Source organism: Podarcis melisellensis (assembly GCF_964234715.1).
Source record: "Podarcis melisellensis genome assembly, chromosome: 17".
Lineage (NCBI taxonomy): Eukaryota > Metazoa > Chordata > Lepidosauria > Squamata > Lacertidae > Podarcis > Podarcis melisellensis.
This window is the reverse complement of record NC_138534.1, coordinates 21770106-21787476: the sequence shown is the minus strand read 5'-3', so window position 1 is coordinate 21787476 and position 17371 is coordinate 21770106. Positions and strand designations below refer to the sequence as shown.

The 17371-nt window shown below is 40.9% G+C and overlaps 1 protein-coding gene across 27 annotated transcripts in view; it reads left to right on the top strand.

Moving 5' to 3' along the window:
* Positions 1-17371, top strand: part of PTPRD (protein tyrosine phosphatase receptor type D) — a 1158377-nt gene that overhangs the window by 272677 nt on the left and 868329 nt on the right. For all 27 annotated transcript variants that reach the window (XM_081893652.1, XM_081893642.1, XM_081893658.1 and 24 more), the window contains one exon: positions 15275-15340. The gene's annotated coding sequence lies outside the window, so the exon portion shown is untranslated. The remainder of the gene's footprint in view (positions 1-15274; positions 15341-17371) is intronic.

Genomic DNA, 17371 nt, shown 5'->3' with positions numbered 1-17371 from the left:
AGTCTCAGGAGTTTCCAAGTGGTCCATAGGGCAAAATGGTTTCCAACCACTGGTCTAGGCTGATGAAGAACTCTGGGTAATACAAAAGCTTTTACCCTATTTTGTGACATTTTGCATGAAGCTGCCCTGATAAAGCAAGCTAGCAATTTTTGCAATATAACATGACCTGTAAGTAGTTTTCCTTTTCCTTTTGTGTGAGTGAGTGATTTTTTAAAAACTGTTAAATCTCTAAATGAATTAGGAACAGAGCATTGCAATAATCATTTTCATCAACATGAGCCTGCTTGGTAATTTTGTTTGGTTTCTAAGGCCCTTGTCCATGTCCTGATGTCAGAATATGTGTGACCAGTAGGTATAAGAAAGAGGAAATTTTCAGCGGTGGCTCCCCAAAACTAGAACTGTCTCTCTAGAGAGGCACACCTTGCTCCATCCCTGGTTATTTTTATGAGTGCAGTGAAACCTGTATTGGTGAAGCAGTCGTTCTGAGGATATTCTTCCCCATAACTAGCTTTTATTGATAATGTCTGCTTTTAAAAGCTGTTTTTTATATCTATATCTATATCTATTTCTATATAATATTTTTTTCTGTTATTCATTATTGGCTGTTCTATTTTACAATCTTCCTTGATTATGTTTTATTTAGAAAAGTGGGATAAAATCCTGGAATAAATAAATGGGGAGGAAAGAGTGTATATAAAATAATGTATCTAATCACTATACTTTTTACGATAGCAGCCAAATGAAATTGTGTCTCATTAGAGTATAATAGAACATTTTACCACTAATTGTAAATTATTCAGTAATTGGTAAAGATGCGCCTTGTAATTTTTTTAATTAACACAGGTAAAGTAATGATAATTAAAAAGCCAAATAGTAACTGTGAGTACTCCCTGTAATGCCATGATCCCAATACTGATCCTGTAACTATCTAAAAGCACTTCAGAACAATATATACTAGCTCCCAGTATGTTTCTGATCACAACTCCAAGTGTTGGGGCTGACCTTTAAAGCCCTAAATGGCCTTGGCCCAGTATACCTGAAGGAACATCTCCACTCCCATCTTTCACCCCTGACACTGAGGTTCAGCTCTGAGGGCCTTCTGGCAGTTCCCTCCCTGCGAGAAGTGAGGTTACAGGGAACCAGGCAGAGGGCCTTCTCGGTAGCGGTTCCCGCCCTGTGGCACACCCTCCCATCAGATGTCCAAGAACATAACTATCTATTACAAGACTTCTTCTTTTTTCCTATTACAAGACTTCTGAAGGCAGCCCTGTATAGGGAAGTTTTTGGTGTTTGACGTTTTACTGTGCTTAATGTTTTAATTTGTTGGAAGCCACCCAAAGTAGTTGGGGAAACCCAGTCAGATGGGGCATACAAATAAATAAATAAATATGTTGTTGTTATTCACATATAGTTAAAAGGGGGGGGGGTTGTCCCTTAACATATTGATCAAAAACAGTTTATACACCAGTATCAGATAAATTGCCTGATAATATTTTACTTGGTCAGTGTGATATACCGGTACCAGGAAAGAGATTTTTAGTATCTCTTTTATCTTCAGTTTGAACAGAACCTCCTGTTTCTGTGTCTGGATTCCAGCAGAAATGTCTCTTGTTTTATTTTTAGTCTTAATGCGTGCTTCGTCTTTGAATTGATGCTTGCAGTTTTAATGGGATTGTTTTACTGTGTTTTTTTGCTGCATTTTTATGGGTAATAATGATCTTGTAGGCTGTTCTGTATGCAAATGTGTAAGAATGGAATGTAAATAAATGCTTATAATTATAATATTTACTATCATTCCGAGGATTCCATCCCCAGAAGTCAAAGCAGGCTTGGACAGTCTGTCTCTGCAGTCAAGGATAGTACAATACATGCTCAGCTTCAGATGTTCCCTTTGACTCAAATATGAGATACACCTGGAAGAGATAACTATGTTTACGAAAAGCACTCACCTTGCAACGCTTATGAGGGTTCCAGTGGGACTCTTGCTGTTGCACCAGGATGTTTGCTTTCTAACAGCTTCATGAGGTGCCTTTTGCACCTTGAATTGGGAGCACAGGCTAAAGTCCCAAATGCATCTAGTGACCATGCAATTCCAGCTTCAGGTGCGTCACAGACCCAGGAGAATTGCCATTCAGATTGACTGAGAAATTGTTCTTTTGGTTAATGGTTTGTTGTTGTTGTTTTTCAAAGCTGAGCTATCATTAGCAATGTGGGAGAAATTCTATTCAGTTTGAATTTAAAGGCAAACCTACTAATTCACATGTCTCAAAACAACATCCTTCAAAACAGGAAATTATCTGAATTTTGCAACACAGTTCTCCAGTCATATGTACAAAAATGGATATACTAGGGTATACAGACCCTCCTGAACATGAGTTCTGGTAATTTCTTTCCCAGGAGCTGGTTCTTTGTATCAATTTCATATGTCTTCTGTCCCCACTCACAAGCCTCATTTTCCACCTGCCCATATTTAGAGTTGAAGGATGAGTTTGTACAGTAAGTTGTTGTTTTTTTGTTTGTTTGTTTTGCAAAAGACCAACCTGATCTGATGTTCCTGAACTTGCTTGCAGATTGCAATGCAACCTCTATTTGGATTGCACGCCTATCCAAATTCTGTAGTGCTACTCCCATGTATAAAATGTATACAGATAAATGCATGTTCTTAATTTTTAAATTCACATTTTATGGGGGAACGTATTGAGAAGCATTAAAATGTGCATTTGATGTAAAATGTGTATACAGATAGGTATAAAATATGTGTACAAATGCTTCCAACTTAAATGCGGACTTTGTGTGAATTCTTTCTTTTCATTTTATTTCATTTAAAGAGTCTTTACAAAATAGGATGGGACAGACCTGTGATTCATTGCCTGTAAAACAGAAATGGGAGATAACTCAGTCCCTCCCTCCCCATCTTTCAGATTCTTCTTTCTCAATCCAGTGTCCACTTTTCAGTTTGCCTTCAGCATCCTTACCCCTGTGGGATCCCTGTATTTCAAATCTATACTGCCTTCTCAAGACCACCACCTTCCCATACTTTTATTGTGGAGCCACTCATAGTGCCCCCCCTGCCCCCCAGGCAGTAAAGACATAGACAAATAGCCACAATGAACTGCATAAGACAACATTCTGACATTTTAAAATTGGCCACAGTTTTATCGAGGGCCCAAGCAAAATGGCTTTTAACTTCTGACAGATGGCCTTTATCACACTGTTTTCAGATATGTGAAATCCTTACTTCAGATAAAACTGTCAAATAAGGCAGTGCTTAATTAAACTTATTGTTCTCCCAGAGCATCAACGTTTTGCAGTATCGCTTGCTCATTGTCTCTTGCTAGTTACTCCTTTGCATAAACGGTAATGTATGGATAAAACCTTGCCGTAGCAGAACTCAATGCAATGTCTCTTTTATAAATTTATTGACAGCATCTAAGTTGCCCTACTTATTTTGAGTGAAGGTACATCATATAGGGATCTATCCCCTTTCACCGTAATGACCTACTTCAGTGTAAGTAACTTGTGTTCCATTTGCCTTTCTCTTAACAGCGGCAACAATATTCTGTGAATTACTGTCTACGACTTTCTGTCACCCAGTCCTTTTACTGAGCCAAGAGATATAAGACTCAGTGTAACTGCCTCTCAGGTAATTGCTTAGGAACATCAAATGTATCCATACATTGAACAGAAGTGTCAGCTATTAGCAATTGGCAAGGCAGCTACTTTCAAAGTGTCTCTTATTAATGGAAGGCATAATTCAAAGGATTAGTGTGCAAAATGTCTTTAAGATTCAAAAGAATGCATGGTAAAAATGTCTTGAAATTTAGGACAAAAAATATGGAACGATCCCTGATTTCCTCCCAAGAATTTAGCACTTTCCAGTTGTAGTGGGTAGGGATAGGGGGAGCTTTTGCAGCTTTTAGCATGCACCAATTAAGACAGTGAACATGAAACACATGTATTTTATCACTGGTCCTTTCCCATATAATACCTCTATAGCCATGAAACTATATCAGGTTGGCATGATGACAAAATGCAGGAGTGACAGCGTGTGAATGCATGCCTCTGAATACAATTTCCTCTACATAAAAAGCAAGATGTTATTTGAAAGTTCCAGTCCAGCATAGCTTTCTCACTGACATGCTAGCTTTTTTTTGTACTGAGGAACTAATTAGGGATGGGCAAACTAATCCATTTCCTGTATGTGTCACTTTTACTTGTGCTCACTCATAGGTCCATCCTGTCTCATTTTTTAAAAATTAATTTTAAGTTTTAAAAACCCATATGGAAATTCACATTTAAGTACTTAAGATCCCATTTCCCTACCAACCCTTCACATGGTCGAAGACTTGTCTTTTGAAATAGTAAATAGACCCAGGTTTGTCAGTAGGCCTTTCCCGGAGCAAAGTTGCACATTGCAACGTGAGGCATGCCATGACTGGAACAGATTACAGAATTCCTGACAGTCCACATTAGGCCTGAGGGTGCAACTGTCACAGGAGATACTCGAGGAATTTGGTCTTTGAGAATTCTGATATTTTCTAGCAGAACTTGCACACCATGAACAAACATATGTACAGTCATACCTCATGTTGCATTAGGTTCAGCTTGTGAATTTGGCAAACCCGGAATTGTATACTTTCGGGTTTCACCATGCGTGCATGCGCAGTAGCGTTCTGCGCACTTTGTGCATGCTCAGAAACGTTATGTGTGCTTTGCACATGCACAGAAACGCTCTATCGCGCTCCATGCTTGCACAGAAGCTCTAGTTGCAGACTTTTTGGGGTGTGAATGGCACCCCAGAACGGATCGTGTCTGCAACTAGAGGTACCACTGTATTGGAACTTTGATCTCACACTTGCAGAATGTTCAGGTCCAGTTTTCAGCTCAAACGTTCTATCAAAATGCATTCTAGAATCGTATTTTGAGAGGTAAAATTCATATTTTGATAGAAAATACAATTGGAGCTGAAGCTGAAGCCTCCTGCCAGCTCTGTTGCACACAGTAACTGAGGCACAAAGAGGGGACTGAAAGAATGCTCCACCAGCCTGGAGCTGGCACAGTGACTGGTTAAAACTGATACTATCATGGGACCGAACGAATCCTGGGCTGGCTCAGCAACAGCAGCACCTCACTACCTCAAAAGGTTCATTCTCCTGTCAGCGGCACATTCGTCAAGAAGGAGGAGGAACGCTGTCACCAGAAGAGTGATGCTGTCTTTAATATTCAGGTGGCAAATGGGAAGAAGCCGGCAGAGACTGGTGGAGCTAGGCAGCTTCCTATTCAAGTCACCCCACCCCATCTCAGCATGAAGGGAGGCTGGATTCCTCAGCCAGATATGTACATTGCAAAAGAAAGTATATTTAGAAACTTGAATTTAAATACCCAGTTCAATCCAAATGTTTGTGTGCATTTCATTTTTTTAAATAATAATAATGCGGTTCCTTCCTTAATAGTCTGTGCTGTGGCCGTAGTCAGTAAATGAGCTGGGGTAGCTTGCTACCTCCGGGTAATTGTATATGTATCTGTTTCTGTATTAATAAAGATGTTTTGTGCTTCCCATAAGTGAGCATCAGTCAGCAACAGGAAAGGTTTGCAGAGCTTTTCAACTCATGTTATACAGATTCATGAGTCGCATGAATAGCCTTATTTTAACCCTCTGTTCTAATGAAGATATGCACTTATTATTCGTGTCACTACTATTCTAAAAAGCTGAATCTGAAAAGTTTAATGTTCCACCAGATGGCAGTAAGTCTCCACCTACCCCAGCAGAGATAAGTGACAGTTTGGATATATCTTCCAGGAGGATTCTGTTAGTAAAACTGTGCAGGTTCACGACTAAACTTCTATGTTGCAACTGGTTTTTAAGTGAGGAACAAGAAGCCACTACATAAAAGAGGATTTTCCTACATAGAGGCAACCTGTGCAGCAAGAAATATATACCTGGTTCTTCAGTGTGTTGTGTATATTTGTTTTATTACATTTTGAAAAGTGGATGACGTACAGATTTGCACAGGATTATGAAAGTGCTCCTCTAAATAGTCAGCATTATATTGTTCATACAAAGAAGGAATCAAAGGCTACTAAGTTATCCTGTGTCTGCATCATGCAATATGAATATGTCTCAGATGCACTGAGGAAAGTGTCTTGTCGCTATTCCATTAACATTTTGAAGAAGGGACAATGAAGAGTGTGTGTGCTTTGATGTAGTGACTAAAAATAGACAGTTGTTTGGTGTTTTTTAAGGCAAAAGAGGTTGCCGACGCAACACCCATGTCTACAAACTTTCCTCAAGCTAATATGATGCATTTAAGCAAACAACCACATCATGAACCGTAGAATTGAAGAGTTGTCATCTGGTACAATGAGAGCAATAGATAGCCCTGTCTACTAAGTGACATAGTCTGTGTGGTACAAGGATTGATTTGTCTTACCTTTTCAACTGAGGCTCCAATATAGGCTTCCTCAACCTTGGCCCTCCAGATGTTTTTGGCCTACAACTCTGATGATCCCTAGCTAGCAGGACCAGTGGTCAAAACATCTGGAGGACCGAGGTTGAGGAAGCATGCTCCAGTACTTTGGCCACCCCTTGAGAAGAGAAGACTCCCTGGAAAAGACCCTGATGTTGGGAAAGATGGAGGGCACAAGGAGAAGGGGACGACAGAGGACGAGATGGTTAGACAGTGTTCTCGAAGCTACGAACATGAGTTTGACCAAACTGCGGGAGGCAGTGGAAGACAGAAGTGCCTGGCGTGCTCTGGTCCATAGGGTCACGAAGAGGCGGACACGACTAAACGACTAAACAACAGCAACACCTTTTCAACAATTAGTTAAGTAACAGACTTCAATTCAGTGATCATTAAACTTCCTCCGGTTACAGACGCTTCAAGTTACAGACACTTCAGATTACAGACTCTGCTAACCCAGAAATACTACCTCGGATTAAGAACTTTGCTTCAGGATGAGAACAGAAATTGTGTGGCGGCGGCAGCAGGAGGCCCCATTAGCTAAAGTGGTACCTCAGGTTAAGAATAGTTTCAGGTTAAGAACGGACCTCCGGAACGAATTAAGTTCTTAACCCAAGGTACTACTGTATTCCAAAGCAATCTAGAAAAACAGATTTATGTGGAAAGGGGTGTTAAATGAACATGTTATGTCTGTGTCTTGAACTCACCTTAATCCAGTGCTGAAAACTTTTTTGAATTTTTATGACAGGGTGGTTAACCCTGTCCTGGGCCATATCTGGCCTGTCAAGCCACAAGAAATGGTGTGCCAGCCCCTACAGCTGATCTGATTGAGAGATAAAGCACTCTGCCTGATCTTTAGAAAATGATCTCTTAAAAAGGTGCTTTATAACCCAATCTCTGGAGATAAAACCCCTCTGCCTGCCCTTTAGACAGCCTTGCGAAAGGGCAGGCATCTTTTGAGATCCTGTCTAATAAGCAGGCAAATAGACCTCTTACCTCTAATGTTAGTTGCTTAGATTAGACATTGGAGATATACAATCCTGGCCTGCTCTTTCAGACCAGCTTCCCCTACCACCCACCCACCCACCCACCCACTCAGCACTGGTGAGGTAGCATGGGGAAATGCTTTTAAAAAACAGAGGGCTGATTTCTCATATCAGCTCTGTGGTGCACAGCACTGAATTCAGAGATAAATTAGCCGTCTGGGTACTCTTTCGATATCATCTCTGATCACAGAGCTAAGAATCACACTGCTGAGATCATATATAAAGCTGCCTGTCTGCTTTTTTAAGGGCAGTGTTTCCCTACCACTGCAGCACTGGAGTAGGAGTGGAAGAATCGCTGTATTTTGCTTTGTACAGATCCTTCTGTGGAGAGTAAACTGCAGCGTTTCCAGCCCTCCCCACCACAGTTCTGGGGTCGGGAAAACTGCATGCATTCAGAGAAAGCTCTATTTTTGGATTCTGTTCACATGACTCATTAAATACAGTTGTAGCTTGCATCACGAATGCCTTGCGAGTTGAACGTTTTGGCTCTCGGACGTCGCAAACCTGGAAGTGAGTGTTCCAGTTTGAGGACGTTCTTTGGAACCCGAAGGCCTGAGGGGCTTCCATGGCTTCCAATTGGCTGCAAGAGCTTCCTGCAGCCAATCAGAAGCCACACCTTGGTTTCCGAATGTTTTGGAAGCCAAAGGACTTCCGGAACAGATTCTGTATGACTTCAGAGGCACCATTGCATGAGTCAACGCCCCCCCTTTTTTAAAAAAGAGGAGACTTGGATGAAAACAATGAAAAGAAAGGGCAGGAGGCAGCCTTGGGACTGATGGGGCAGAGTCAATGAATTCTAGTTTTGTCCCCATCTGCCTCTCTGCTGTGTTGTACAAGGGCGGTACTGAAAAGGAGGAGGAAGCTGATAGAAAGGGCCACCCAAGGGACTGGTTGTATGTAGGAACGCAGGCAGGTAAGTGGGGGGTTGACTGAGGTAGATGGGGCATTGCCCCATCCACCCATTGTACCAATCTCCACTGGTAGGAAGATTGAGGAGTAAGGTAATTTCTTCCCTATCCCTACCAAAAGCAATCAATTAAGAGAAGATTATGTGATTCAAAAGGTGCCTGGGAGCATAACTGCCATCCAATAATTATTTTAGTAGAAGCATTTTGTTTCTTAAACAAGGCAACAAAACAGCCTTCTCCCCCCCCCCCCGAGTTAAATAAATAAAAATAAAACCCAATTTTGTTCCTTTTCCATATTCCCTCTCCCCAACATAGATTTGAATAACTATTTCTTCTTCTAACAGTCTTATCTAGTTTCTCAGAGGGAGTCTAATTTCCTAGTCCAATATCTGTTTTCACTTATTTGTAGTACTATAGGAAAGACTTTTCCACTGATGTATTATTTTATTGCTGAGGGTATAACTATAGTATCTGCCAAGCTGCCAGATTTGACTTTCAGAAGCCCACACAAGTTATTTGCTAATTAACACCATGTGGCCACATATGGAATGTCTCAAAATAAACTTTATTTGTGCAATAATTATTTAAGTGGATTTTATAGCATTCCTGATTGAAACATCTGTGCATCATTTTACCTTTGGAACACGCCATCTTTTGTTCAGATCCGACTAACTTACATTTTTTTTGTATGTAATTGCCCTCTAATGTTCATTAAATATTAGAGGGGATCAACTTTGACAGTGGTAAGAAACAAAATACTTCCCTATCTGCCCAGCCCCAAGTAAATGTTGATGCTTATTGCTCTGGTCTCAAGAAGACTTATTCAGTAAAAACGACATATTGCAGCACCCTTGTCGAAGTATTATTTCTCTATGAGAACACTGAGCTTTTATTGATATAGGCATGAAAAATATTTCATCCTGCCCTATAAAGACTAGCATACTCATGTACCTATTATCATGGAATATCCTCATGGTGTTACATTTCACTGTGTCTATTTTATGGGAAAGTGATGTGTGTTTATTTGCTCAACGAAAGCTTAACATTTCTAATTACCAACATCTTATAAGCCATTTACATTTATTTTGGGGTTGTACCCCCTGTCTAGTTCTACAGTACTGTTATCAAGCTGTACAGAACCTTTATTTGAATGTACCTAAAACTATGATATTGGGATGTGGGTGGTGCTGTGGGTTAAACCACAGAACCTAGGGCTTGCCGTTCAGAATGTTGGCGGTTCGAATCCCCGTGACGGGGTGAGCTCCTGTTGCTCGGTCCCAGCTCCTGCCAACCTAGCAGTTTGAAAGCACGTCAAAGTGCAAGTAGATAAATAGGTACCGCTCCGGCGGGAAGGTAAACAGCGTTTCCGTGTGCTGCTCTGGTTCACCAGAAGTGGCTTTGTCATGCTGGCCACATGACTTGGAAGCTATACGCCGGCTCCCTTGGCCAGTAAAGCGAGATGAGCGCCGCAACCCCAGAGTCGGCCACGACTGGACCTAATGGTCAGGGGTCCCTTTACCTTTTAAAAGTATGATGTACAAAGGTTGCAAAGAGTATAATTCCCTCAGTGTTCTGCCTCTCCTCCGATTGGTTTTAAATATACCAGAACAAAATTGTTTTTACTTTCAACATGTTTTATGCACTTCTCAAGATAAACTGCTCCTGCAGCCAGCACAAACCTGGGTGTGATATTTGTGGTTAGGTGAGGCAGAGGAGGCAGGATGCCCAACAGAGCATGCATCTGCATGGACAGGTCAGAATGGAGTGTGGCATTTAAGTCCATACCATAGGAGTCACCTAGGGGCCAAGGTACCTTTGGCCTCCTCAATAAAATATTTCAGGGGGATACCCTCCCCCCCCCCAGTTGATGGGCATTGCCATTCAATTGGTGTGTGTGCACTGTGTCTTGTGATTGATTATGCATAACTTGCCTGGGCCCCCTCAATATTTTATTCAAATTGGGCCCCCAATCATACTTTTGACTAATTAAACCATCTATGGCCTTTTAAACTTGGGGGCTTTATTATGTTTGTTTGTTACTGCGGTATGTATTTTTGTGCTTTTTAAATTGTAAATGTCCCTGTGATCCCTGGATGAAGGGCAATGGAAATAATAATAATAATAATAATAATAATAATAATAATAATAATAACAACAACAACAACAAAAACACCCACCTATTTTCTTAGAGCATGTTGGTAATAAAAGATTTATACATATGTTATACCACTTCCAGTCATGCAGTAAATAAAAAATTGAGCTCTTAATATAAGACAATAGGTAGCAAGCATTTATTTATTTAAAAGCTTTCAGAGCTTCTTTGTTATATTTGGACATCCTGGAAAAAAATGTTTTGGACGTGGATAAATGGCAAAGAAATAGTGTAATTATTTTGTACATGTTTTTTAAGTTTAGAGAGGGAATGCTATTTTGGTTTTAATGCACTCTTTGTTCTTAATGCTTTTGTTCTTTTGCAAAGCAGATGGCAAGCAAAGAGAGCAAATGTTTAAGTAAGGAATAACTTGTTCTCTTAATGCAGGAAGTTGGACTAGATGGTTTATTGTTACTATTAAGCTAGAGCCCTTTAAGCTTCTCCATTTTCTAAAGCTTACTAAAATTAGGAATCCTAAACTGGGATGAGGGACAAGGACCATATGGAAGGCACCCATAATGTGGGTTGTATTCAACAAAGTCATCATTTCAGTGAAAATACTTCCCAACTTATATTTTTCTCTCCGTACAAGGCCCCATCTGCACTAGAAGGTTGGGAAAGACCCCATTGTATATCCTTGTGCTAATGGGACAACTTTGTTGATTTCAGCCCTGTGTAGTCTTTCATTTCCAAAAGGATGACTGTAGTGTGGGCTACAGCTGCAGTGTAGGCTCTTCCTCATGTAACCCAGGACTTCTCACGTTATCCCAGTAGTGGGTCCAAGGCTAATGTAAATCAAATGGAGGGCGCCCTTTGCGTGCCCCTGATCCTACGTGACTCCCAGCAGAGCACACCTGGACCACCTCCCCAAGTTGCAAACCTTGAGGTTCCCACCATTTATACATATAAATGTAGACAGGGCTGAGGAGGATATACAGAAGTAGTATACAACCACTGCCCTACCATGTTTAAGCTTTGGGATGTGATAGGTTATTAGTTCAGAGACGATTTCTTGGATGAACCAATTGCGACTGGGGAGGCGTAGCCAGGGGAGCAGACCAAGTAATGGCTGGGTCCACTCTTTAAGCATAAAAGGGGGGTGGAGCCCACATTATAATTAATTTTATAATGAATGTTTTTAGAATGTTGGATTATTTTGATTGTTGTTAGCCACCCGGAGCCCAGCTTCGGCTGGGGAGGGCGGGATATAAATAATTTTATTATTATTATTATTATTATTATTATTATTATTATTATTATTATAGCTCTCAGTCGGCTCCAGAGCTTCACCCACCCACCCTCCCCTCCCTTTGTTTAGGCCTTTTATTCAGGTTAACTTCTTCTTTACAGGTATGCAGGCACTGCTACTGTCTTGTGATGGTTGTTGTTGAAGGACCGGGAAGGAATTTCCCTGCATTGGCAGGTTCTGCCTTCCCCGTAGCAAAATGTCACAACTTTGGTGGTTATAGGCCTTGGGCGGAATCCTTTAGTCTTCCCAAAATGGGGTGGGGTGTGAAGCGGTGACACATGCCCCCCCCCCCGCAGCGGCGATTCCAGGGTTCCCCGTTAAAGGGGATGTGTTGAGGGGAGTCACTGGCCATACGCTGAAAGATTGTCAGTGCACTCCCCTGTGTTGCTGTGAAATGGGGGGCAGGCTCTCTGCTTAAACATACATCTTCCAGAGCCAGCCCAATCCCCAGACAGATTGGTTAACCCTGATGTGCCCCAGATCCCCAGCTGGTGACTGGGAGGGATAAATGCCCAATGCCTAAGCCAAGGTCTTCCTACATCTGAAAGTTTAATAAAGTTGTGGCCAATTTTTCATCCCATAACACGTCATGAGTCATTTTTTCACCCAGGTGTTGCCTGGGGTTGGGGGTCTCTGCCTGGGCATGCAATATAGAAACTGAAAATGTCTGTGCCATAGTGAGAACAGCCACGGGCCTGAGGCATCTGAAACATTAAGGATTTGGAATTCAGTCTTTTGCTGTTGTTGAACAGTTCACAATATGGGGAACCTCATAAAGCTCACTTTCAAGGTGTGAGGATAAACAGAGAAGGAATAATTGCAAGAACCTTGCTTGTCCTCTTTTGCTGCTTCTTTATCAAAAGCTCTGAAGTTAATGAATGTGATGGTAGTGAAGTACATGGGAGTGTTTATAGTCTTTAAGGTTTTGCCATTCCTACTAAAGTTTATTTTGCATTTTATTTTTATTTTTAAATCTATCACAGGGCAACAAGTGTAGGGTAATATTTTGGCATTTGGCTAGTGGTACCACACTGTGCTAGCTAGGTTCTTCATTGTTATCTACTTTTTCTCATATTTTTTCTCGATTACTCTGGAAAATCCATTTTGTGGTGTGAGTGTTTTGTACTGGTATATAAAGTAATGCATCTTATTTTATCTGACATCTAAATAGTTGGATCACATTTCAGAATGAATGTTGTCTCTTGCATAATGGTGAAGGGCTAATGAAAGATTCTGAAGCTCAAATGAGATGCTTGCATATCCCTGGCATTCCATGTCTGAAGGATCCACAATTTTTTAGGTGGCAATTGAGCTATAATTCACATTGTCAACAGACTACCATTTAGATGTCTTGGATATCAGGGAGCAAGATGTGCAAATGGGCACCAGGGACACCAGTTGTCAGTAATGTATACATACTGTCAGCTCACTGCTTTTGATATAAAAATTAACAATATTCTTTTTCAAAAATGTCCAAAGCTATTTGCAAAATGGATATATGTGATATGACTAGGAATAAAGTTTGTTCAATGGCTAAATGGCTCTATACCCCTTAAGTTTATTTAAGAGAACTGCAACAGTAAAGTATATACAGGCATCTCTTAACTTACGTGGGGATTATGTTATGGAGATAGCGTGTAAAGCCAAAATTGTGTATAGTCAAATTGCATTGGGTTTAATGGTAGGTGGGGTTGCCAAATTCTTTTTCTCCAGACTCCTGTCCGCTTTCAATTTTTGCCAAGCACATAAAGCTGAATGTGCACAAATTAAACATATGCAAGTTGCAAGTTGCCTCTGTGTGGGTCACATGCGTGCGCACACACACATAAACGAATTGCACATGTTATAGCCTCTATCTATCAAATAATTATGCCCCAGTTTCCCCATTAATGTTTTTTTTTTGAGGGGGGTAAATGACTTGATCACAGAATTTAAAAGGCCCATTTACACCATTGCTTTGCTCATGGCAGCTGCTCCCCACGCAGTTGATGGTTGTTCCCTGCCCATGGCAACAATAGGGTGGGAAAGGGCTCTTATTATACTCATCACCCTAGACATGCAAAAAGTAAGCATTCAGCTCATGAACAAGTACACAAGTGACAGAGATGGACCTAGAACAGAGTGACCAGTGTGACCACACAGGACGTCAAGTCAAAGGGGGCGCCACTGAGGAGAGGAGAGGAGGGGAGCAGTGAGCAGCTGAACTCACTTTTTCTCAGCCCTAAAGTAGTAAACCTGCTCCTTATTTGTCCTTGCACAGGGTGCCATATTGCCCAAGTCTGCCCCTGCAAGTGAGTCTATCTGCTTGGTTCAGGAAACTACTATCACACTATGTTAATGTGATATGGACTTTAGGCGTGTTCTTCTACATCTCAATTTATTTGTAACATGGTCCTTAGATTAAGGCTGGGTACACATTCCTGGCTTAAAATGTAGAGAGGTCATTTCCTCCTGATGTGTTTCAAGGAGTATTTGAATGTACACATGGGTATGATTGCATGTGTTTCCAAGTCACCTGCTGCCCTTCTGTACCAGTGGGAGCATAAGGAGTGTGGTGGATGTCTTCACACGGATAACATTTTTCAAATCAGATTGAGGCTGGTTTGGTGATACAGTATTTATCAATAAGCTGCAAGACAAATGTTGATTGTCGTGGGAGTTCACTGGATGCAAAGTAAACAGGAATGTGTACACAGCTGAAGTAGTACATATCTGGCTTAATTTATACTAAAGTCTGTTCACATCTTATAGAAATGCATGGAATGTACTGATTTTGAATAGATGTGGAAAGTGTTAAGTAATGCCTCTAGAACAGGCATAGGCAAACTCGGCCCTCCAGATGTTTTGGGACTACAATTCCCATCATCCCTGACCAGTAGTCCTGTTAGCTAGGGATGATGTGAGTTGTAGTCCCAAAACATCTGGAGGGCCGAGTTTGCCTATACCTGCTCTAGAATCTAAGGCCATATGGTAAATGACTAGGTGCAGATTAGCTTGTGGACTGCAAGAATATAGTCATGCTTTTACAAACCATTAAAGTGATTTACCAGGCTGATTAACACCATGCCTACGTAAGTACATAGGGCACTGGAAATAACTCCTGAGTATTTGCTAAGATAGAAATATAGGTATGGATGAGAAGCTTAATATTTTGGCATTAGAAAATACAGGTTGAAGAATTATTTTTAGTAGAGTAGTTTGGTCATAGATGTATATGGCACTAATTATATGAATATAACTTAGTTATTTTAATTGGGGAAAAGTGCTATGAATCATGTAATGTAATAAATGCATATGACCTTCATCTTCTACAAACTGCACAATTTTGTATCACAGCCTCAGCATAAACTCTACTTTGTGATGCTGTTTGATATAAAAGTTCTTCTATTCATATGCATTGTTAGGTTGTTGTAAATGTTAAAATGTTAACTGTATGTTTCTGAACTTTTTAACAGGGAAATTTTGAGGAGTCTTACATTTCTAATCCTCCAGTCATCGTTCCATTTTGGTGTTGAAAATTGGTGAGTTTATGTATTTAATTATTCAAAGCACTTTCCAAATCAGTTAATTAGGTGGCTTAAGAGATTGGCATTGTGATAAAATACTTCCTATCTTTCTTTTGGGAGAGTTAAGTCCCCCAAAAGTTTCTTGCATTCGGGTGACAAAGTTTGAAAAACACTGTTACATAAGATTTCCTTGTGCTTTGCTGAAATCTCACTTTTATTCAGAGAGAGGAACTAAGTTCAATCTTAGCTCTCTAATTGGGTGGCACCTTTTCCTTTTATGAACAGTAAAGAAGACTCTTTTTAACCTGCCTGCCCCTGAGAGCAGTTAGATTGTCAGGCACTAGGGAGAGGTCCTTTTCCACGGTGGCCCTATGCCTTCTTTTTACCATCTTGGGTCTCTGAGGAAGCATCATTACAGGCCTTAAGACCAACTTATTTCCTTTGTGTGTCCCCCCTCCAATTTTATTTTATTGGACTACAAATGACTTTTAACTGCACTTTTTAAGGTGAAAATTCTTACATGCAGTGCTTTTTTCCTTAAAAAATGTTTAGGGGTACTCTCATTTTTCTACTCATATTGAAATACTGCCCCTCAATGAGGCCAAACTTAGATTCACAAAATGTTTAGGGCAGGGGTAGGCAACCTAAGGTCTGGGGTCCGGATGCGGCCCAATCGCCTTCTCAATCCGGCCCATGGGCGGTCCGGGAATCAGCGTGTTTTTACATGAGTAGAATGTGTCCTTTTATTTAAAATGCACCTCTAGGTTATTTGTGGGTCCTGCCTGGTGTTTTTACATGAGTAGAATGTGTCCTTTTATTTAAAATGCATCTCAGGATTATTTGTGGGGCATAGGAATTCGTTCATTCCCCCCCCCCAATATAGTCTGGCCTCCCACATGGTCTGAGAGAGGGTGGACCAGCCCACGGCTGAAAAAGGTTGCTGACTCCTGGTTTAGGGGGTATCTGTACCCCTGCGTCCCCCCAGGAAAAAAAGCACTACTTAATATGAAACAAAATTATTAGCCTAAAGCTCTGACTTTGGAAAGGACCACGATGGTCAACTAGAAGAAGAAGAGAAGAAGAGTTTGGATTTGATATCCCACTTTATCACTACCCAAAGGAGTCTCAAAGCGGCTAACATTCTCCTTTCCCTTCCTCCCCCACAACAAACACTCTGTGAGGTGAGTGGGGCTGAGAGACTTCAGAGAAGTGTGACTGGCCCAAGGTCACCCAGCAGCTGCATGTGGAGGAGCGGGGAAGTGAACCCAGTTCACCAGATTACGAGTCTATCGCTCTTAACCACTACACCACACTGGCTCTCGCCCAACTAGCCCAACCACCTGCAATACAGGAGTCTTTCCCCCCAATGTGGGGCTCAAACCCGTCGCCCTGAGATTGAGTCTCATGCGTTACCAACTGAGCCATTTAGTATTTCTTGCTGTACTGTTTCGCTGAAAGAATATTAAAGTAGTTTTCTCTGAAGGTTCACCATGTATGAGAATAGATATTGCAAAGCTCCTGCTTATAATTATTTTAACCTTTGGAGAATCATTTAATTACTTCAGTCAATGTAGCTGGCTAGTGAAATGTTCTTTCTTACCTACCTATAATTGAAAGCTGAAAATGATAGTATTTTCTGGTCACCTACGAAACAGCAGCATAATTTTCATTTTAATAAAAAAGAAAACCCTGCGATTCAGTCTTCCCTAGTGTCATTTCCTTATTTACCCATTAACAAAACAACATTGCCTTTTATTAGTGAAACCAAATTGTTGCAACCAAATTGTAGAAGGAAGTTCATGGCAAACTTCTCTTAAATCCAAGTATTTAACCAGAATGGGTCAGGTTGCTTCCTTATTAAAGATATCATAATAAGATAGAGAAGAGCCTGAGGGAACAGGCCAAACCAGATTATTTTCAACTCCTTTCAGATATTGCTCAAATTTCAGGTGTTGATGGTGGGACAAGCAGAAGTGGTGCTGACTTGACTTCCACATCTTTATTATCGTCAGAATTTGGCTGACCGAACTGAGGACCCGTTAAAGC